At 42.7% G+C, this 24,659-nt stretch overlaps 1 long non-coding RNA gene across 1 annotated transcript; it reads left to right on the top strand.

Moving 5' to 3' along the window:
- The first annotated feature begins 23,096 nt into the window (after positions 1-23,096).
- On the top strand, positions 23,097-24,247 carry LOC310742652. The gene is made up of 3 exons (XR_014538637.1): positions 23,097-23,162; positions 23,257-23,292; positions 24,165-24,247. It is a non-coding gene; the product is annotated as an uncharacterized lncRNA (long non-coding RNA).
- The last annotated feature ends 412 nt before the right edge of the window (positions 24,248-24,659 follow it).

Below are 24,659 nucleotides of genomic sequence, written 5' to 3'. Positions count from 1 at the left end.
ACAGTGGTGCACCCACTCTTAAAGAAAACTTCATTAGATCCTTTAGATCTATCCAATTACTGCCCAGTTTCGGATCTTCTGTACCTGGGCAAGGTAATTGAGAGAGTGGTTGTGGAACAGCTTGGTAGGTTTCTGGATGAAGCATTGGCCTTGGATACATTTCAGTCCAGTTTTTACCCTGGTTATGGGACCGAGACGGCTCTGGTCACCCTTACAGACGATCTCCATAGACAGCTGTATCAAGGCGGGTTGGGACTGCTGATTCTTTTAGATTTGTCAGCAGCCTTCGACATGGTCGACCACGAACTTTTGCACCACCATCTTGCTGACGTGAGGATTCAGGGTACAGTCCAACAATGGCTGACCTCCTTTATCTCAGGTCAGGGACAGAGGGTGGTGCTAGGGAGTTGTAGTCGTGGCACTCCTTGGTGTGCGGAGTGCCGCAGGGCGCAATCCTTTCTTCGATGCTTATCAATATCTTTATGCACCCCCTTGCCCAGCTTGTCTGAAACTTTGGGCTGGGTTGTCACCAATATGCTGATGACACCCAGGTTTATCTGTTTATGGACGGCCATCCTGACTCGGCCCCGGACACACTGACCAGATGCTTGGAAGCTGTGGCTGGATGGCTGCGTGGGAGCCGGTTGAAGTTAAATCCTTCAAAGACAGAGGTCCTCTGGCTGGGTCAGGATGACATGGGGTTGGGGGCCAACTCCCATCTCTTGTGGGGGCTCAGCTAGTGCCAGTGCTTTCTGTCAAGAGTTTGGGTGTAACCTTCAACGCCTCTCTCTCTATGGAGGCGCAGGTTGCAGCTACAGCAAAGGCGGCATTTTTCCATCTCCGCCGTATTAAGCAGTTGGTCGCTTACCTTTCTCGCCCTGATCTGGCCACAGTGATCCATGCGATGGTCACCTCCAGGCTTGATTATTGTAACTCGCTCTATGCGGGGCTGCCCTTGAAGCTGACCCAGAAACTCCAGCAAGTGCAGAATGCCGCGGTGAGGCTCCTTATGGGGTCCTTGCCACGGGGTCACATTCTTCAGGGCTTTACCAGCTGCACTGGCTCCCAGTGGAGTACAAGGTCAGGTTTAAGGTGCTGGTTTTGACCTTTAAAGCTCTATGCGGCCTAGGACCCTCACACCTACAGGACCGCCTCTCCTGGTATGCCCCGCGGAGGACCTTACAGTCCATAAATAACAACACTTTTGGAGGTCCCGGGCCTCAAGGTGGTTAGATTGGTCTTAACCTCATACTGGCCCCGACCTGGTGGAATGCTCTATTGTGGGAGACCAGGGCCCTGCGAGATTTGACATCTTTCCGCAGGGCCTGCAAGACGGAGCTGTTCCACCAGGCCTTTGGTCTGGCCACAGTCTGACCCCCCTTCTTCTTCTTTTTTTGATGGAACCCCTTATATGGGATCCTGCATATAAATTTTCCCTCAGCCCTTTCACTGGCCCATGTAGGATGAGCATGGATAGCAGGCTCTGGTGAATATTTGATGTTTCCTCCCCTTATGGTCTTGATTTATGTGCTGCAAGTAAAACAAGGCTGCATTTAAGCTGTATTTTAATCAATTGGTTTTTTTTAAAAAAAATCAATGACACAAAAACACTGTATTTTATATTTGGTGTTAGCCACCCTGAGCCTGGTCTTGGCTGGGAAGGGTGGGGTATAAATAAAAATTTATCTATCTATCTATTTATCTATCTATCTATTTATCATCTATCCATCTATCTATCTATCTATCTATCATCTATCTATCTATCATCTATCTATCATCTATCTCTCTGTCTTGACTAGCAGACATAGAGAGCCTTATCCTCCATCTTAATGTGCTGCTCTGCTGCAAGGCAGCCATGTTCAGGGCTCAGGCCAAATACTGACAGTTAACAGAGCTCTGATGTTGCAACAGCAACAGTCAAACTTAGGCTGAGCCCTATATAGGAAGAGCAGCTGTATCCCCATTGCCTTTTTGGTTAAAGGAGTTCAGCCTGCTCCAGGAGACTCCAGTCTTATTGGGGCTTCTGAAGTGGTGCTTCTGCCTTCTGCAGAAGAAGGCAAAGCAATATGCTCAGCACAGAGGGGCGCCAGCAATTATCTTTCTGATCCAGAGTCTTTGGCCTCATCCCTGGAAGAAGATTCCAGGGCAATGAGAGTGAACAACGGAATTTAGAAAGTGGAATTGCCCCAGCCACTGCAGAAATTGCATGGGTTGAATCAAACTGTTGATGGATGGGCTTTTGATCCAGTGAACTCAAAAGGAGGATAATGTGCAATTATAAGAAAGGGAACAATTTGATAAAGGAGATTCCAGCTAAACACCAGGAAGAACTTTCTGACAGTGAGAGCTGTTCGATTGTGGAGCAGACTCCCACAGCAGGTGGTGGATACTCCTTCCTTGGAGGTAGAGTAGAGGCTGGGTGGCCATTTGCCATGGAAGCTTTAGTTGAGATTTTTGCATTGCAGGGGGTTGGACTAGATGGCCTTTGGGTCCCCTCCAACACATATCCCCTGCAATACTTTGTGGGAAATGCAACTTAGATGTGGCTGAAAGGAAATGCTGTTCAAATAAATGTGAAGTGCAAGGATGTCACCCTTCCAAAGTAAATTTCCTTTTTTAATTGAATAGGTCACTGACCAGTGACAGCTTCCCTTCTGATAATGTGAAGAATTACAGCTTTCTGCTCTTAAGAACTCTTAAGGCCATGGAGGTTAAAATCTCCTTTTACACATCTACCTAATTGCTCAAATGTTTAAATGCTACAACATACCCTGCACACTTGAGTTAGGGTTTTGTTTTAGGTTTTTTTGTGGGGTGGTGTTTTTTTTTTTGGCAGGCTGAATAGCTGATAATCTTTTGGGCCTTTTTCTTTTTCTTTTTGTTCTGAGAAATGTCGTTTGAGACGTGTCAAATCTGCCGCTGTTAAAACCTCTGTAATTCAGTTCCTTTGGCCAGCTACAGCATATCGATCCCCACCTCCATTGATTCTGGCACCATGCTGGAAATGGAACGGTTGTGAATGTGTCCAAATGAAAGAACAACAACAAGGCATATAAATAGGGAAGAAAATAAGCTGACTTTTTTCTTTCTTTCTTCTTAGGAGTGAATAATAGCACCTAGGCACAGGGCTGCCAACATGATTTCCTGGGCATGGGACAAGGTTTCTATTCAGCCACCCACTCCCTTGTACAGTAATTGCATGACCCAGATTCCAGATCCCTTGGTTTCTGGCCCCTAAACCTGAGCCAAGACCAACTAATGCACAAGAAGCTGCCTTATGCTGGCAATGGCTTTTCCTTATGTGGCAGGCAACTGACCTGCCTAGCTCATGGTGTACTCTGGGAAAGCACACTGCCAAAAGAGAGAGGGGACGAAAAGGACACCGGTTAACATAAAATATGTATATAATGATTCATATGCATAGGTTCTCATTTAGAAATAAATGCTACAGTTTAAAGATAAAATTTGATTGATTGATTGATCGATTGATTGCCCTTCATGCAAAGATCTTAGGGTGGGTCAGAGCATAAAAATGAAATATAAAAACACAAAATACATAGAAAAAATAAGAACAAGAACAAAACAAATCAATAGCCCCACCACCACATTTAAAGGGACATTGAATGTTAATCAGGCAAAGGCCTGGTTGAAAATGAACATTTTCACATCACACTTAAAGGTATATAATGAGGGTGCCTGGCGAACCACCCTGGGGAGAGCATACCACAAATGGGGAGCCACTGCAGAAAAGGCCCATTCTCATGTTGCCACTCTCTGAACCTCTCATGGAGAAGGCTCAAAAAGAAGGGCCTCCGATGGTGATCACAGTCTGGGTCAATTCCTATGGGGAGAGGTGGTCCTTGAGGTATTGAAGTCCTGAGCCATTTAAGGCTTTCTAGGTCAAAGCCAGCGCTTTGAATTGGGCAGTTAAGCCAAGAACAGTGTAATATGCTCAAAACTTGCCTCAATGAACAACCTTCTCACTGAATTCTGTAGTCTCTGTGACCAGGTGACCTCTTTGCCTTCTCAGTCTGCTTTCCAGGTGTTCAGTGTTGATGGATGATGCCCATCTTCCTTCCAATACTTATTTATTTTTAAACTCAACTATCCTCATATCCACAGCATACATTCAAACCACACTTACATCACTTTAAACAGTCATGCCCCACAATAATCATGGGAACTGCAGTTTGCTAAGTGTGTTGAGGGCTGTTAAGAGAGGCCTCATAGACCTATGGCTCCCTCAACATGATGATTTATGGGTTCATCCACATTTTTGCTTGTCCCACATCTAGAATGCATGGGTCCAAGCAGTTTTCCCCTTGCCCCACTCCTTTCCCAGGGAAAACCCTCTCTTTAGTGCTAAATCCAACTAAACATCGATCCAGAGAACACCCAAATTACCATTAGCTCCGATTGAGCGCAAAGGAGAGGTTTTCCCCATAGTGGGAGGCCAGAAAGCAGATGAGCAAGAGGAAGAGACAGTGAGTCTGCAGGATTTCAGTCAGAAGCCTTTCCCCAGCCCTACCTGGAGACGCCAGGGATTCAATATGCACCTTTTGCATGCAGAGCACACACTCTGCCATTGAACCCATTACTCTGCTAGTGAAGGAGAAATCTGTTCATTTCAGTTTTTCATTTCCCCAATCAAGTTCCAGGTTGGTTGGCATCCGTCTGCCTCGGGAGACAATGGAGGCGTGCACCTTTGGAAGTGAGGCCAATAAATGTTTATATGAGTCAAAACTGTGTAGAAAAATGGGTTCGCTGGGAGAAATTTGCACTAAAATGCTAATGAATTTTCATGAGGATTTTTTTTAAAAAACGTTACAATAAATCACAAATTGCCGTGTAAATATGTTGAACTGAAATTAATATTTGATAAGTGAGGAACCGAGAGATCTGAGAACTGATAAATTCATCCTTCCCTACATGCAACCATGATTCCAGTATTCTAGAAAGCAGAATGAACACAAATGAAGACTAATCTAAGAAGCGCTATATTGATTTGGGGTTATTATGCCTAGTATTATTAGTAGATTAAGAAAATAATTCCCTTTATACATCCTCCCTGAAGTGCAAGTTAACATAATGATTTTAGACCAGAAATAATTTGAATGCTGGCTAGATCTTACTCATTTCCACTGGGAGTTGAGTTAACATCCTCTCAATCCTCTTAGTGCTTTTTTCTCAGGTTAGCTGTAACAAGAAACCACATATAACTGATTTTACTGTTCACAGCTTGATGAAGAAATAGCATACTGGTAGGTATGCAATGACAGAGAAATGTGAAGGCAGCACAAAAAAATTTTTCTCGACAATGCTGAGCTTAGTTATGGAATAATAGAACTGTATAACTGGAAGGGACCCAAAGGGTAGTCTCATCCAATTCCCTCCAAGGCAGGAATCACAACTAAAGTTATGAGTTCCCAGTTCCTTATTGGCTTAAAAGTTTGGAAGACTAAAGGAAGAAGGAAAGATCACATATTCTTGAACCCCAAATAACCTTAAAGATTTCTCATATCATATATCTCTATGCCTGGTGGACTCCCTGGTTCGAGGTAAGCAATCATGTTCTTCAGTCAGAATTATCCTGCTTGTGAAATGCTCATAAATGCATGATGGCATTGTAAGACTATAAAAAACAAGAAATGCAAGTGCTCTCCTTGAAGTATGCTTGGGGCCACCACAATTCAGACATCCACAGATATAAGAGAATGTCTTCTACATTGGATTTTGCCCAGCCTAGAGACACAAGGTACTGCTAAGTGCATCTATGTATTCCAACAATATCTAAGATATGTAGAGAAAATAAGGACTTGGGGGCATCTACCCCCAAATGCTATTTGGACAACAGTATTCCAGTATTTTCTGAAACTGGTGCCACTTGTGGCCACATATGGGAACTGATCCAAAAATCCCAATTCAGCCCTTCACAAACTATAGATTTATTCCACACAGCTAGCCAATGGAGATTGTTTATCTGCAGCACCACTAGGTCAGCGAGTATGTTAGAAGGGAGGAATAGCACCTGCTCTTGAGAGAGGCTACTCTTCTTCATGACCAGCTCATTCAGTAGCTGCATGAATAAAGGGGATGGAGCATATCCAATGTTCTCTGCCCACTAGCACAAGATCCCTTGTGCTAGCAGATGGCAGAGTTTAAAGGTTGCTTGACAAACAATCCCAATGCATGAGTTGTGCTAGTGCAAGCTTGTCTTGCAACAGCTGGTTCTTGTTGTGCAACAACAGGTTATACCACAATATTCAGTAACGAACTTGGGTTTCCCCTTATGCAACAATGTTCCACCAGCACAACAAATATGCTGCTAAGTGATTTTAATGTCTTTCTTCTTCTCTGGCGATCACTCGTAGCTGAGTAAGATTGTCTTCCATGAACACGGTCTTAACAGTGAGTCTGTAAGGGACTGTGGAGGCCAATTCTGGATCCACATGTCCTTCCACAGTAGGGGCACAGGTTTCCGGGTGGGAGTTGATCATGGTGAGGGTTTGCCAAACGTGCCTTCCTCTTAGAACGTTTCTCCTTCGTCCTGAGTTCAAGAGTCTTCAATGTCCATGACACCTTTGGAAAAGGCTGTTCTCCAATTGGAGTGCTCGCAGGCCAGTGTTTCCCAGTTGTCAGTGTTTATACTACATTTTGTTTAGATTTGCCTTGAGACAGTCTTTAAACCTCTTTTGTTGACCACCAGCATTACGCTTTTCATTTTTAAGTTTGGAATAGAGTACTTGCTTTGGAAGACTATAATCAGGCATCCAAACAACATGACCAGTCCAATGAAGTTGATGTTGAAGAATCATTGCTTTGACAGTGGTGATCTTTGCTTCTTCCAGTACACTGGCATTAGTTTGCCTGTCTTCCCAAGTGATGTGTAAAAATTTTCAGACACTGTTGATGAAATCTTTTAAGGAGTTGGAGATGGCATTTATAAGTCCAACTGAATGGTGTAATGTTGGAAAGTGTCGATCACTTCTCCTTCCTGGACTTTAATGTAGCACTACACTGGATATAGCACAAACATCTGGCATAGGTTGTCCACACATCCTCTTTCTGCCCTGGTCTGGCAACTTTTTTGTCCTTCTAATAACCTTTGAAACTTTACCTAAGTGTTAGAAATGTGTCCATTCTACCTTCCCTTTTTTAGAACTGAACAGTCCTGACAAACTTTCATTGGAAAAATGGGGGGAGGGTGATATCTTGGACAACTGGCGCTTCCTCCTTAACACTCTTTTAAAAAAAAAAGTAGTCTTGCAATTTCAGATGCTTTGTGAATAAAACCAAATGGAGGTGAAATTAATAATCATGCAATTTGCTCAATAATGGACAGATGTACCGGGTGCATCATGACATCAATTCCCAACTTGAACTGATTAAAAAAGACCTTGCCAATTTCAGACGATTCGCTCCTTGACAAAATGGAGGTGACAGCAATGCATCTGAAATGCAATTAGAAGAAACAGCGGCTTCTGTAATAATATTATTTTCCATTAAAAAATTACATTCCAATTACAAAAAGCCAAGAACTTTTGTTCTAACAGACTTATTTAAAATAAGTGAAATCCAGTCAAGTTTGAAGTGTTCGACACATCAATCTGAAATGGAGTTGGAGTGTTGCAGAAGGCACAGCTGGCGGCAAGCAAATCACAAATGTGTCCCTCATGCTTCTGAGACTATTGCCTAAAAATGTTACATTAATCAGATATTAGTGATGAGCGAAGATGGCATCCCCAGATTCTCCAGCTCTGTTAGCTTATGGTACAAGGGGGGTATTTTGTTGAATATCTTCTGGAGAGGGGGCAGAGATATATAGGAGACTAAAATATTTATGAGTCAGAACTTTTTTATTCCAGAATCTTCTCTTCTTATAAATTTCATGTTCACTTAATGGTGAATGAAAGAGTATGGTTAGTTCATAACGGCAGATGAAATATGGAATGGACTAAGGCATTGATGAGGGAACCTTCTCACCTAAAGGGTCAGATGAAGAACTGAGGGTAATTTTTGATTGGTGGGAGGAACTGTGCACTGGCCAATCACCTAGTGTCATTGTGACATCAGGTGAACACTTCAAAGGCACTTGGTGTAAATGCCAATCAGTTGACTGGCATAGTCAATGACGTCTGCTTGCTAAGGAACAGTCAATAGTACACTTTGATATCTCCATTGTCCCGCTGAATCTTTACCTGTCCTACTCCTGATGTCTCATGATGTCAGCTGTGGGGCAGGTGGGTCTGGTTTGAAATAGCCATGCAGGCAAAATTAGGACCCTTGCTGGAACTAACCAGGCCTACGTGACAGGGTTTGCACACTGGAAGGAGACAAGTCAGTTGCTTTCTTCAATAATATTCGAATACATGGAGCTGGATCCACAGATTATCAACCCTGTTCATGGGTTTGGAACAGTGGTAGTGTTGAAATTATCCAACAGTTTTTGTGGAGTCCAAAGAACAAAATTATTTTTTGAGAAATACCAGTGCAGCTCTAGACTTAACTGGAGACTTACTTCTACTCCTGGCTTGCTTAATCCAACAGCAGAAGACTAGGGCAATGATCCAAAGGGCATATCACAGTATATTATGCTTTCATGGAAGGATGCTCACTGTAATTGTGAAGATCTCCTCTTGCTAGCATCTTCTCCCTTCTGTGCTGTGGTCCCAGCCAACTAGGGACCAAGTAGTATAACCATCTCAAACCAACTGTCCTCTAGATGATGTCAGATATCACCCCCAGGCAGCATACAAATGGTTGGGGATGAAGGCAGTTACAGTCCAACAGAATTGGAAGGTACCCTCTCAGGAAGACTGGTGTGATTAATGGAGTGATATTATTATAACACCATAGGACTGTTTTTAGGGGAGGGACCCACAAGGTCAGGAGAGAGTATGAACAGTAACAGGACAAAAGCATGCCTTTTGACAGCCAGTATGTGGTACAGTGGAACCTCGGTTTTCAAGTGTCTCGGAATCTGAATGATTTGGAACCTGAACGCTGAAAACACAGAAGTCAATGCTTCCCTTTTCATACATGCCTCAGAAGTTGAGCAGCTTCCAAGGCATATTTCTCCATTTTCTCAATGGAATTTGCTGACCGACCATTGCGCCTTGGTTGTCGAACGTTTCAGAAGTCAAATGGTTTTCTGGGATGGATTATGTTCGACAACCGAGGTACCACTGTAGTGGTTTGAGTGTTGGGCTAGAGCCTGGAAAACCAGAGTTCAAATCCCTGCTCAGCCATGATTTAAATTGTTGAAAGAAAATGTAAGTTCCATAGCAAATGGGAAGTCAAAATTTGTCCATATTGAGGGCTATGAGAGAGAGAAAACTGAAGTTCGTTTGTCCTTTTCATTCCAGAACAGAGAGCAAAAACCAGCTCATTTTGTCAAGTATCAAATGGAGATCATCCATGCTCTGCTTTGCTAATAAATTTAATAAACACATACCAAACTGATTCAAAAGTGTTCTTCTTTTATGCCTCCCTCTTTGTGCAGTCATCCCACAAAAAGCTCTGTTTGGTTTATGTTCCTTGGGCTATGTTTGACTTAGAAGGTCACAGGATGGGCTGACTTGATGGAAGACGGTACAACAAATTAAAATGAATGATGGGTGCTTTCATTTCATTCATTAAATTAAGGAAACAAAATGGACCCCCTTGCTCTTAATGGAGTGAGACCTGCCTTATAGCTCCATGACAAAGTTTTGATTTCAAGCAAGAGGAGGTTTTGTAGCAGTTGCAGCTTTTAACACCCCACAAATCTGTCTTTCATAAGGACTGCACACCTCTCAAAAGTGTCAGAAATGCTGGCAACTTTTTCTTTGTGGCTTTAATTACATCCCTGTTGTCCAGAAGAAAAAGTGTTTCCGCTGCATGTAATGAAAGAAGAGAATTGTTTTGATGTGTGATTTGTATCTGTGTCCTCTGCAGCTTAGATTTATATGTGAATATGACACATGGGAAACTTAGCGGGTCACACCTGTCTCTCTGGGGAATGTGACTAATTCTATGTGTTGTTTGCAAGATTGCAGATACTAGGGAAGAAATAAAGGTGCTATTTACACTGTGCCAAGCCCAGACTGGAGCCATGGCTAACAGAACCTAGGTAGGCAGGATAAAAGATGCTTTTTGGGGGGTTTAGGATCCCTGAAACCAATTGAATGAGCTGAGGGTTTAGGCAAAAATTTGGAGGTGGAAAGGTGATGATGGTGGTGATTATTTTATTTATACCCTGCCCATCTGGCTGGGTTTCGTCAGCCACTCTGGGCGCCTTACAGCATATATAAAACATAGTAAAATATCAATCATTTAAAATTTCCTGATACAGCACTGCCTTCAGATGTCTTCTAAAAGTTATGTAGTTCTTTTTCTCTTTGACATCTGAAGGGAGGGGGTTCCACAGGACGGGCGCCATTACCGAGAAAGTCCTCTGCCTGGTTCCCTGTAACTTGGCTTCTCACAGTGAGGGAACCAGCAGAAGACCCTCGGAGAAGGACCTCAGTGTCTGGGCTGAAAGATGGGGTTGGGAGATGCTCCTTCAGGTATACCAGGCCGAAACTGTTGAGGGCTTTAAAGGTCAGCACCAACACTTTGAATTGTGCTCGGAAATGTACTGGGAGCCAGGGAAAATCCTTTTGTTATATAGTTCCAGTGGCCACTCCTAGTCACCAGTCTAGCTGCCACATTCTGGATTAGTTGTAGCTTCCAAGTCACCTTCAAAGGTAGCCCCATGTAGAGTGCATTGCTGTAGTCCAAGCGGGAGATAACCAGAGCATGCACCACTCTGAGGGCAGATAGGGTCTCAGCCTGAGTACCAGATGGAGCTGGTAGACAGCTGCCCTGGACACAGAATTGACCTGTGCCTCCATGGGTAGCTGTGAGTCCAAGATGAACTGTAGCTGAGCTGATGGACCTTGATCCTCCCCAAATTTCCAATTTCATCTCCAGAAATTGACCTCAGGGACCCTGATATGGTGAACAAACTCATGACACTGGGAGCTGTCCAGCATTCTGATCTGCCTTCCCATGCATATTGCTATTACTTCCACCAAACCCCAGAAAAAAGGATAGTCAGGAAATTCCAGGTGCCCAGCCAATCCACATTGCCCTTCAGTTTCTGGAGTAGGGTTTGAGGTCTAAGGGCAGGGAGCCCTAAGTAGCCCACTCACTCCCCAAGCACAAGATAGCTATGTGCCCTAAAGTGCTCAGAGACAGTGAAACTTCCTGTGAGTCACTGGTGAATCATAGACTGGTAGAATTGAAAGAAACCCCAAGGTTCATATGATGTGAGCTTGTAATGTTCATCACAACCTCAAAGCCATTTCTGAAAGCCTTTGCAATCCAAAGGCTTCCTTTGTTCAGGGTAATAAAAGCCCAAACTACCTTAAAATTGATAATCTGGAATGAAAATAATCCTCTTGTGTGCAACTTGTTCTCCATTTGCATTCTTATATTTTTCCTTTTCATCTCATATTCATCCACTTTAATGAGCTTAATTAACTACGATGTCTAATCCTACAGCATACATTACACAAATCAAAGTGGCAGAGGAAGTCTTTTCATGCCATTCCAAGATAATACTTTGGTCTCTTTTCCCCCAAGTGGTTTGGAGTTCAGGGGCAACTTTGGTATCCTTTCGAAGATCGGAGCAATGCAGAGACTTAAAGGCACCTTTCTGACAAATCAATTTCTTTGTACCTTTGGGGGAGTTGGCAGCGAATACTGAAAGAACCCACTCCTTCTCTTCTTGCTGCTCACTTTCTTATTTAGGGGACTACTTTTGACCTCTGTCAAATGAGCAGCCACAAACTCCCCCTTTACGCAATGTTTTGTACCCCCCTCTGTCTCTGCCCTGACTGAGAATCTCAACTTCATTCCAATGATGAACCCCCAGTGATATGCAGAGAATTATGAAAGGAAAGAGTGAGGGGACAAAAATCAGGGTAAATGACATAGCCTGGGCATGGGGTGCAGTGAGAAGTAAAGAGAAGGTGAAACTAACATACAAAGGGGCCATTGTGGAGACAGCACTGTTGAACCCAGGAACTTCTTGTGGGCTTCCCATAGGTATCTGCCTGGCCACAGTGAGAACAGATTGCTGGCCTAGATGGGCCTTTGGTCTGATCCAGTGGGGCTCTTAAGTTCTTACAAAAGTGCTCAAGAAGGCAAGTGACCATATTTTTGAGTGTGTACATAAGAATCACCACATCTTGGAAACACTTCTACCATCTGATGCACCTACTGTGGGCTGTACCATTTCAGACAGCAGGGAGGGGATCTCATTGCTCATATGATGACCTTAAATTCTGACACACATTACAAGGAAATCTGGATATCTAGCAACACTGGCCTTACCTGAGTCATGTGTTGCTGGGCTCTGCCATTTCGCTTTGCAGGTAGGGAATTTAGAGTTTTAGTGCTCTTCTCACCATCACATGAACTATTGTTCCTTGTCCACACCAAAGTAGCATTTTAATGGCACATAATTAAGTCTTTTTCCTGAGCAGAAACATTATAAATAAGGAGAGTTTTATGTGAGGGGAGCATGTGTACTTTTGAACCCTCCCCTTCAGCCTGAAATGGTTCAGTTTACTTTCTGATGGAAGCAAGAAGGCTCATTCTAAACTTAAGTTTGTGAGAAAGAGAGGATTCTTGTAAAGACAGTAACATAATCAGGACTGGATGGGGAGTTAGTGGGAAGGTGATTGCAGGACAGGCATCACTTCCAACAAACCCTTCTCCCCCCATTGGAAGTGATGGAGCAAGATAAAATCTGTTAGGAGCCAATTCAGTGCTAGGTAAGAGTCTCCTGCTGTTTTGAAGAGAGGAGCAAATTTTTAAGAAATCAAGAGAGGGAATCCATGCCTCTTTACTGGCTTTCTGTCCAGCACTTTCTTTCCCTGCCTAGCCGAACAAGGCCTTATTTAATTTATTATTTCCATTTATGAGTTTTCTAATATCAGCTTTTCTCCTGGCAACGTACAAGAAGAGTCTATTATCAAAATTCCACACAGCATAGATACAACATCTCAACAGTAAATTCAACCTAGCAGCAATTCGGGGCGGGGGGGGGGGGCGTTCTCAGCAAAAAACACACCCAAATATTAAATTTGGCATAAAACAAACACAAACTAGCCACTGGCAACCAATTCAATTACCAGAACAAATAGTCTCAAACCCCCACCCTGACAAAACCAAAGCCCAGCAATTGCCATCAACATTCAGAGACTTAAATGAATGATATTAAATAATGATTAAAGGAGGACTGCTGTGCTGTCCCACAATTCCTTTTTTTAAAAAATCTTCCCCTGCAAAAGAGGCTTCCATTCTTCTGCCTTGTTCTCAGGTTGCATTGGAATGTCTTTAGAATTTTAGTGGGTGCAGGTTTTCAGCTTACCTCAATGTTGAGAAGTGGCCAAAGGATTCTGTGGGGATTGGGAAAGGCAGCAGTGAGGACTGGGTTTGTGTGAGTGCACTGGTGGAATGCCTGATTGTCTCTGCAGCTGCACCCATGAAGTCCTGAACTCATCACAACCCTGCCTCACCCCTGCCCCATTGCAGTAAGTGACAGTGATACCACTGTTAGGAGGGTAGGTGAATGTGTGTGTGAGGGGTTCTCATTGATCTTCTGATTCCTGTAATGACCTCTTGTGTTGCTTGCTAACGTACCAAGAGAAGGGAGATGGTGACATCAAACCTTATGGAGATACTTTCAAGTATGAGCAGTGTGCCCCCAGGGTTATCGTCTAATAATGAGATAAGTAACTTCAAAACTTGAGATTAGAGATGTTTCTTTTCATCCCACATGTGCCATCTATTGCATATTTGAAAACTGTCAAATTGCCCATGGCCTAATAATCTCCTCTTCAGGCTAAATATATACCTGACTCTTTCAGCTTTCTCTCCTGTAACTCTCTTTGCAGACCTTTTATCCCCTCTCAGCTCTCCTCTGAATCCCTTTTCTCATTCCCCTTAATCTGAAATAAAAATTAATGAATTGAATATTGCCCTGGTGAGCTGTGAGGGGAATATCTGACTGTGACTTCAGCTAGCCAGGGAACGTATTAAAAATAAAAAGAGTGGTGAGCACTTTTTACATTTGTCAATTGAGTTACGGTCTTGATCTCCTCTCCCTGTGACCTTCAAGCTTTCAAGCAGAAAGCAGAGTGAGAGTGAAGAAATATTCCAGGTCACCTCCCCATTTGTCCACAGGCCTTGTTTGAACACTGCCAGGCAGTCCTCTTTGGTCCCACTGGGTCTCTGCTGTGTCTCTGATGCTTAACCATTCCTATAAATAAATTACCCTCAACCTTATTTTTACTTCTCAGACATGTACTAGATATTGGAGAGACTGAACTGTGTTTCTTGTGTGATGCTGCGTTCCCCAAAGTGACATACATTCCATGATGATGTGTGCAATTCTCCAGGAAATAATATTTAGGGGAAAGTTTCCAGGAGTGCAACCATCCTTTCTCCTGTATAATGTCCTGAGGACTGTTCTCCCCAAGGGCATTTGCAACAAGGTTTTGGATACATATTTGGTAGTCACAGTCGACACATAGAATGGCTAATCTCAAGAAGATGGGAGTTTTTTTAGGCATCCCTCAGACCATTTCATAACTGTTAAGCTTTCAAAGGAAACTCTGCTCCATCTAGCTCAATCTGCCTCTATCTCTCTACCTCCACCCCCCAACCCCACCTCCTGATCTTTGGCACCAACTATATGATGATGAGCTGCACTTAAAGGTACTATAGGTGCCTGTGGATGTAATCTCAGAGTTTCTGTCTATAATCTTTGAGAATTCTTGGAGAACAGGCATGGTCCCTGTAGACTGGATGCAGGCAAATGATGTCCCCATCTTCAAAAAGGGAGAAGAAGATGACCCAGGTAACTACATGACATGGACACCAGGAAAGGTCTTAGAACAGATAATTTAGGAGTCAGTCTGTGAGTTTCTGAAAAAACAAGTCATGTCAGACAAATCTCATTTCTTTTTGGGGGGATAGCAGTACAAGTTTGGTGAATCAGGGGAATGTTGTGGATATAGTGTATCTTAATTTCAGTAAGGCTTTTGACAAAGTTCTTCATGATAATCTTCCAGAGAAGCTGCTACTATAAATGTGGGCTGGACGAGGTAACTGTTAGATAGATTTGCAGCTGGTTGATTAGCCAAACACAAAGAGTGCTCACAAATGGTTAATCATCATCCTGGACAAAGGACAAGTATGGTGCTGCAGGATTTTGTCCTGGGCAAAATGTTACTCAATGTCTTTAGAAATGATTTGGATGAGGAATTGAGGAGTTGCTCATCAAATTTGCAGGTGTCACCAAAGTGGGAGAGGTGGCTATTGCTGCAGAAGACAGAATTGGGATTCAAGATGACCTTAACAGACTGGAGAACTGGATGCAAGTTAACAAAACAAATTTTCAATAGAGACAAATGCCATGTTCTACACTTAGGCAGGAAAAACCAGCTGCACCAATATAAGATGGGGGACATCTGGTTTTCCAGTAATACATGTGAAAAGAGTCTCAGAATCTTTGTAGTCCACAAGCTGAACATGAGTCAACAGGGTGACGCAGCAGCAAAAAAATGAATGTTATCCATTAAAACAGGCATGGGGTTCCTTTCAGCACCATGGGCTAGATCCTGATCAGGACTGGCCTCAGAAGTCAAATTTGATCCCCATATGTTAATCACCATAACATCATGTGATATGGCACTTTGAAGTCCCCAAATCAAGCCTTCAAAGTATCTTACTTTTGCCTTAGAGTCTGCTGAAAGAAAAGGAGGGAAGGAAGAAAAGAAGATGTGTGAAAATGGACATAACTCCTTAAAGTTCATGGGATACCTCTTCTCCCTTTTGCCGTACTACTCCCAAAATCATCCCGTCATGTCCCAAATTTCACAGCATGCAGAAGATGGAGGCATTCAATCTCAGCCCTATTTGTAACATCAAATATTCAGCTTACGCATAAGAAGTAGGGAATCATGGACATTTGCAGCATCTCAACTTGAATCCTCTTAACTCGGCTCATCCACTTCTAATCTAATTACCTTACTTCTTCTGAAGAGCAGATAATGTATCCTCTGCCTTGTCGTATCAATTCCAAAAACTTTGTTTCTCAAACCATGTTGCTGCATTGAAACGTTGCTGCTTCAAGAGTTCTAATTATGAGCTATGTGGTACTTTGGATATGCCAGCCAGGTTTTACCTATTGCTGTCATATCCAGCTTTTGTTCAGTTGAGGCTGCAGGTGGTTTGTACCCAGTAAGAGAGTGATGGTGAACTTGTGGCCTGCGAGCACTCCAGTTGGAGAACAGCCTTTACCAAAGGTGTCAAGGGCTTTGAAGACACTCAAACTCAGGATGCAAGGGAGAAACGTGCTAGGAGGAAGGCACACTTGGCAAATCCACACCCTGATCAGCTCCCATCCAGAAACCAATGTCCCCACTGTGGAAGGACATGCGGTTCCAGAATTGGCCTCCACAGTCACTTACCGACTCATTGTTAAAACAGTGTTTATGGAAGACAATCTTACTCGACTACGAGTGATCGCCAAAGAATAAGACAATTCCCATCAACCCAAAACAGTGGCCATTCTCACTGGGTCAGATGGGAGTTGGAGTCCAATACCATGGGGGGGGGGATGGATTACTCAGTAGGAGCAGATCTCCTAGTTGTTCACACTGGTGAGAGAGCTTGACTTGGAAACATAATCTGATTCAATCTGGTCAATTGGTACCAAGCTGGCTTACTGGACTGTTATGGTCAGCCTTTCTACTCTCTGTCCTGAACATATTCTGTGGACTATATAAAGACTTATGGCTCAGATTTGCTCTCTATCTTACACTGTGGCTCAGACTTGGGTTGCACTTACTGTTCCTTGTGCTTTTCCCCTACACTAGATGTCTCCAACCTCTTCAAGCCAGTGGGTGCATTTGGAATTTTGATAAAGTGCTCTGGGCATCAGTGATGCTGTACGGCAGGGGTCGGCAATGTGTAGCCTATGGGCCGGATGTGGCCCACAAAGACCGTTTTACAGGCCCACAAGCCGCCCCTGAACCAAGCCGCCCGCTCGGCGAATCCCCCGAGTGCTGCGCTAAACCGGCACAGCACAGTGTGGAGACTCACTGAGCCAAGCAGCAAATTGCTTCTGCACATGCCCAGATGCCGAAAATCACGCCTGCGCAGGCGCGATTTTTGGTGCCTGGGCATGCGCAGAAGCAATTTCCGGCGCCGCGGTCATGCGCAGACACGATTTCCAGTGTTGGGGACTCACTGAGTGGCGTGCAAATTGCATCTGTACATGCAATCTGCGCACACCGGAAATTGGTTCTGCACATGGCCAGATGCCGTAGGCATGATTTTTGGTGTCTGGGCATGTGCAGAAGCGATTTCCGGTGTTGCGCTGTGCCGGTCTGGCCCACGGATGATCTCTTTGAGAGTGATCCAGCCCATGGCCAGTAAGCCTTGCTGATCCCTGCTGTACGGGCATGGCTATAAATCAAAGCGGCTGCCATGGTCTGTGACATAACACTGTTACACACCATGGAAGCCACTACTAAATGTGTAGAAAAATCGACAAGCCCACAAAGGTGCAGATATGCACCTCCTCCAAGCACCTACATTTGCCACTGCTGCACTCACTCACAGAGAGAAGCTCTTGGCACCACTCCCCTGTTCTGAGCAGATGGGTGGTGGGTATCCTATGGCAACAGAAACTGATCAGGAAGTGCAGATTGTCTCTCAGGTAATGTGGATGTTTCAGGGGATATTTTCTGAGAGCTTTCACAGGCACCATAGATGGTGCTGGTGGGCATAGCCAACTTCACACGATCTGGATCTATCATGGGGCAATATGGACGCTTGAACTGATTCCCAGTCTTTGAGTCTAAGAAGGATCATGCTGACCAAAGTAAAAAAAAAAAATTCATCGCTATGCCTAATCTCAGTTCTGCATTGACTTTCCTTGTGAGAGAAAAGATGCATGGAGGGTGATGGATGGAGCTGGGAAGGGACCACTCTGAATATAAATGAGGGATTGAAATCAATCAGGTGGTGCAGGATAAGTTGGTGGTCTCAGCACATCACTGTTGGTCCTCTACTGCATACAGTGATTTGTGGTAGTTATCTTCATCCAGGCAGAGGGTGTTACTTTGTTAAGCTTGGTTAGCTCAGTAATTGACAAATTCCCAGGCTAAAAACAAACTCTTCTCATCTGTCTTCCCGTGCATTTTATTGATATTTCCTTTCATTCCATTCATTTACTCTCCCTTGGCATAGCAAGGTGCCTGTCTGGTTCATAATAAAACGTTTGTTTATTATAATACCTTAATTTTACCTCATTTGCTGGCGCCTCTGAAAAGCACCAACCTCTTAATAGCTTATTTACAGAAAGTGAGCTCACAATTTCACCTTACTTTTTCTAATTATAATTATTATTCCTCTAAAGGCCAAGCTATAAGTTGCTTCTTGATAAAAATGGCTTCCTCCTGATTTTTAAATGATTGATTCCGTGCTTACAGAACATGCTAGAAATAAATAAATGGACAAGATGATCACTGGGTCTGGAAATCAAACCCTATGAGGAACAGTAGAAAAAATTGGATATGGTTAGCCTGGAGAAGACTGCTTGCCATCTACAGGCATAGAAGATGGAGAAAGCTTGATTTCTGCTGCTCCAGAGGGTAGGACTTGAGCCAATGGATTCAAATTGCAAGAAAGGAGATTCCAACTAAACATTTGGAAGAACTTTCTGACTGTAAGTGCTATTCAACAGCGGAATGAGCTATCTCAGAAGGTGGTGGACTCTTTTCCACTGGAGGTTTTTAAACCGAGGTTAGATGGTCATCTGTCAGGAATTATTTAGCTGTGATTCCTGCACTGTGGGGGGTTGGACTACATGAGCCTTGGAGATTCTTTGCAAATCTATAATTCTAAGATTCTGTGATTGTATGAAATGTGGCAGCCCTCGGCAGCAGATTCTGATGAAGAAATGGCTAACTCTGTTTTCACCACGATCGGTCTGAGAGCTCCATAGGGGGAGTTATCATAAAGACACAAAATAAAAGACTTTTGCATCAACTAAGCAGATAAGCCTATGGAAGTCTTCTCAGAAGCAAGCTCAAATAAAAGACATCTGCATCAACTAAGCAGATAAGCCTATGGAAGTCTTCTCAGAAGCAAGCTCCTTCTGTTCAATGTGACATAAACCTCATCTGCATTATATTTTAAAGCAGCACTGTACCACTTTCAACAGTCATGGCTCCCTCAAAAGGCTTATGGGAACTGTATTTTGTTAATTAGCAGTGCTAAGGGTGGCTGAAGACAGGAGTGCCTGGCGTGCTCTGGTCCATGGGGTCACAAAGAGTCGGACACGACTAAACGACTAAACAACAACAACAAGGGTGGCTAGGAGACCTATACCCACCGACCTACAATTCCCAGAATTCTCTGGAAAGAGGGATTGCTTCTGAGAATTGAAGCTCTCTGAGGGGAATAGGGGTCTCCTAATAATTCTAAACCCCTTCCTTGTTCCTAGGTATTACTGGTTTGGGTGGTGGTGGAATATTTCATTTCTTTTAGGTGGGTGTCAAGAGAAAATGGTTCCTGTGGCACCATCAGCATACAAGTAACATTACACATCAGAGGAGAACTCACACAAAAAGGATACTTGTTTTCTGAGAGTTCTCTGGGGATTGGAAACCTGTTAATATTAAGGATAATTGAAGAATGGAATTGTTGCCAATTCCTATATGAAATGTTCTGACATGCACCTCTCCATCTAATATTTGGATGGGTACTTGGAGATCCCAATTGTTAAAGTCTCAAGACAGGACCTTTCCCAGCGGTGGTTCCACATTTGTGGAATGGGCTCCCTGGTGAGGTATGCCTCCCTCCTTCCCTCCCTCCCTCATCATTAGCATTTAGGAAGAACTGAAAAACATTCCTGTTCATCCAGGCATTTGAGGCCTGAAAGATGCTGTTCATGGTAACCTTAAAATTACTAGCTATGTTGCAAAGAGTCTTATACTGCAAGGATGGAAGGATGAACACCCACAATCTACTGTGTTCTGCACATCTTGGTGTCCTTTCTACCTTTGAACATACAGCTTACAATCATCAATTTTCTTTGGATATCCAGTTGGACATATGGATTGCCTACATTAATTTAAATGTTTAAGTCAAGATTGATGGAATATTTTTATTTTTAATACCATCTTCTGGTGTTCCACTTTTTCCTTAAAGAAACACAACCCACCAAATTAATTTCTTAAAACAACAACAACTACGCTGTGAGGTCATGTGATTGTTTTTAGATGTTCATAATGTATTGAAACATCTTTACATATTTTGTTTACAGCTGTGCTGTTTTACTGCTTTGTTGTTTGTCAATCAGGGCTCCTTTGGGAGAGATCAAAATGTTAACAACAGCCAGCAGATTTCAGACTACTTCAGATATTGCGATGCAGTTCTCAGCAGTTTGAATATATCAAAAATAGATATTTAAACATGGAAAGGAAATGAACATATAAATATGTATTTTAGAGGATTTTTATTTTTTAAAAAAAATGCAGGTAAATTGAAGAATAGATCAGTAATGAGTAAATAAATGAGTAAATAAAACTGGTCCTCAATGGATAGATTTCCCTATCCATAATTAATACTGAGCTGCTTCATAAATGTACTAAGGGAAGTTGCCCATCACATATATTTTTTTAAAGATTACTATTATATGGTTTCCAAGTTGAAATACTTTTGTTTGGAATAGTGTTTTAGTGTCTGTGATCACTGACAACTGCTAAGGCGACAGGGGGAAATTGCCAGATGCTAACAATGTTACATCTTTACCTACAGTTATATCTGCATTATAAACTGATAGGTCCATTTGTTAAAATGCCACTCTTTAGAAACATATTTCTGCAACCACAGCTTCAATGCAAATCCCTGTAGTGAATTCTGTAGGGAGAGTGATCTCCTCTGGGGAGACAAAAGTTATGCTGCCAGAACAGAATCACCTCCCACACTGTGGGAGAAGACAAGCAATTTGAAATATAGCGCCCATTAGCAAGGCAGGTTTAAAGCTTTCTTAGCTCTAAATGAATCTTCCAATTGATGCTTTGAAAGCCTGGACTGCTTTTTGAAGGACCTGGCTTGGTTGTAAAACACGTGGGCCCCTCACTTATTCCTGTGTGAAATCTGGAAATTATGGGTTTTGGAAATCAACAGGGAATAAATGATGCTGTCTTTCTGACTCATAGAAAAGCAGATTGGGAGGGCAAAATAAACTTTGCTGCAGCAACAATGGACATTCACAAAGTATCAGAGAATTAGGATAAGATTCAGGGAGGGCAAAAACCTTAAGGGAAGTTCAGGGAAGTTTTAAATGTGTGACATTTTGATGTGTTTTTAATCTTTGTTGGAAGCCGCCCAGAGTGGCAGGGAAAACCCAGCCAGATGGGCGGGGTACAAATAATAAATATTATTATTATTATTATTATTATTATTATTATTATTATTATTATTAACCCATAATGAACAGATTGATCATTTGGATCAGTAATCCTGGAACCCAGTTGTATTTCAGACCTGTGTTCTGGCTAGCTTCCTTGCTGAAGATTGTCTCATTTCATACTCATTTTATTTAAGACATTTCTATGCTGCTTAATTACGGACGCGGGTGGGGCTGTGGGTAAAACCCAGTGCCTAGGACTTGCCGATCGCATGGTCAGCGGTTCGAATCCCCGCGGCGGCGGGGTGCGCTCCCATCGTTCGGTCCCAGCGCCTGCCAACCTAGTAGTTCGAAAGCACCACCGGGTGCAAGTAGATAAATAGGGACCGCTTACCAGCGGGAAGGTAAATGGCGTTCCGTTTGCTGCGCTGGCTCGCCAGATGCAGCTTGCCACGCTGGCCACGTGACCCGGAAGTGTCTGCGGACAGTGCTGGCTCCTGGCCTATAGAGTGAGATGAGCGCACAACCCTAGAGTCTGGCAAGACTGGCCCGTATGGGCAGGGGTACCTTTACCTTTTTATGCTGCTTAATTATTTGCAATTCTAAATAATTTACAAATCCATTTTTTCCTGCACTCCACCACAGCTGGAAACTGAACATTGAGGTTCAGGGGAATAGTTTGCCTAGAAGAGAGGTGGAGAGTGCTGCTGAGTGATTTATTTGACTTATTTCAAGGAAACAGGCAGAGTTGCAAGGCTTAATCAGGTTCCCTTACTTACGACCAGCTGTTACATGTTACAAACTGAAGCCAGCAAAAAGGGGGTGGGGTGTGTGAAACTGAATTCACAACTCAGGAAAGCCACCTGGTCCCTGCTCCCAGGTCTATCAACCCCATAGTGGCTTTCTTCTTCTTAAAACTGTGGGAAATGTTTAAAGGATGTTGCCTATTCCAAGAGAGAGCTTGCAGCCTTCCAGAATGGACTCCAGCTCCCATCAGCTCCACCCAGCATGGGCAATGGGAGTTTGGATGCGAATTGTAGTCCAAAGGGTTCAATGTACCTGTGGTCAAACCTGGAGCGCCACAAGTTTCTCACCCCGTATGACAACAAAGCAGGCAGATTATCTAGGGTCTTGAATAATACTCATTACAGCATCAACGTTCCACTGAAGCTGAAGCGTGCAAAGCAATATGGTGTGCAAATAGGTTACTGTGTGCAAATTTAAGTTGAATGTTTCTTATATTTGTCATGTCAATGAGATTTAAAATGACTTCTGGAGAGTGCAGTTCCTCAGGTGTGGAGCTTCCTCTGCCAGGACTTTTATTAGGTCAAATCAGGATGTGTTTGGGATGACTTGACTAGGTTACTGATCATGTAGAGAAAGGAATTTGCATGTCTCAGAGGTCTCACACTGATATGCAACACCTAGCTAGTGAGAGTTACTCATTAATCAATCTACATCGAGGTCAGCAGCTTCAAAGTACAGCTTTTGTCCTTGGCTTCTCAAGTCTCTGCTTGAAATGCCACTTATTACAAGGAATATGGAGATTTCTGGAGTCAGTGTCCTTAAGGGCATTCTTAAAATGACAGTGAGGCTGAGCTCCTTAGGAACATCATGCTCAAGGTTTGATGAGCTCTAAGTTTGAGCTTATGGCAATAACAATATCTTGGCTCATGTCCTTAGAAATTGTATCTGAGTGGTAAGAACATCCAAATTTGCATTAGGCAGGGGGATTACTCTAGTACCTATGGATTTGCAACTTACAAAGTTCTTTCACTTCCTCCTTGCCTTAGGGAACAGCTTCTCCAGACTCTGGTAAAATGTCTTGGGTATGTATTGCAGTATTGTGGAAGATCATAGTTATTTCGAGAAGGTTTATGTAGTATGCAACAGTCTAGAAATCATGTGATACTGGGTCTTTAAATGGTTGGTTTTGTTCTCTTTAACAAAGTATTAGTTTCTCAGAAATAGTTACATGCTGAGATGGTCCCATGTGGGAATTGTGGTTGTTAAGATGGGCTTTTGCTGAACAGGCACTTTGGCTGAAGTGTTGTTTGGGGTTTTTTGGGGGTTGTGTTTGTTGGTGGTTTTTCTGTATCTTTATTTAAAATCTTGTAATACATTTGGAAATTGTTCAGTTTGGTTGCATAGTTTTAAATGTTTCATTTATTATAATCTTGTAGTTATGCATTTTTTTAAATGCCATAAGCCACCTTGAGAATGGCTTAAACTGGTGAAATTAGGAAGTTTCTTTGCAGGCATTTAAAATTTGGCTAGGTGATCCCTATTCCACTCACACAGCTTCAATTCTCAGAGTCTCCTGGGAAGAAGAAATGATTATTAAACCACTCTGAGAATTGTGGTTCTGCATTCACCACAAACGGAACTGTTTCCATTCTGCTGCAGTTCATCTTCCACAAAAGGTTAGGTTATTCATCTCACTGTCCTCTATGCTGAAGTTATGCAAGATAAGTATTTGAGATAATTAAGTATGTATATTATTATTATTATTATTATTATTATTATTATTATTATTTTGTTAAATTTGTATACCGCCCTTCATCAAAAAATCAGAGGGCAGTTCACAGCATAAAAATTCAAACACTTCATCAATTACAATCTCATTATGTTATTCTACTGCATTCCTTTGAAACACAATGCAAATGGGAAAAAATTGTAATCAATTTCATATCTTTCACAGATGGAAAATAAGCACAGCAAATACCATTCATATTTGCTGGATTGACTTCCATTCTGGACAGGGAATGGATAAGTGAATACCAGCAATTGCTGCCCCTGTTTCTCTTTTCGTTGGAGTTTTCTGACATTCCTATCAAAGATACACATCTGCAGGGCTGGATTTATGTTTGATGAGGCCCTAAGCTACTAAAGGTAATGGGGCCCTTTATATGTCCAGCTGTCCTTTGTTAACCACAAATTGACGCTGTTTTTTGTGTTGAATATATTCTATATGGTAACTTATGGACCTAAAAGCCCCCCATCCAAACAATGACTATCATCAGTGCAGGTAAGAAAAAAATTCATTTTAATTGTTATCATCTACAGTACTGTTTTATTTATTTTATACTACAGTACATTGATTATTGCTTTCATTTTATGGATCAATGGTCTCAATAGATAGTAAAATTCATGTTAAATTGCTGTTTTAGGGGTTGTTTTTAAAAGTGTGGAACGG

Source organism: Podarcis filfolensis, assembly GCF_964270895.1.
Source record: "Podarcis filfolensis genome assembly, chromosome: 9".
NCBI classification, from domain to species: domain Eukaryota; kingdom Metazoa; phylum Chordata; class Lepidosauria; order Squamata; family Lacertidae; genus Podarcis; species Podarcis filfolensis.
This window is presented reverse-complemented; position numbering and strand designations above follow the sequence as displayed.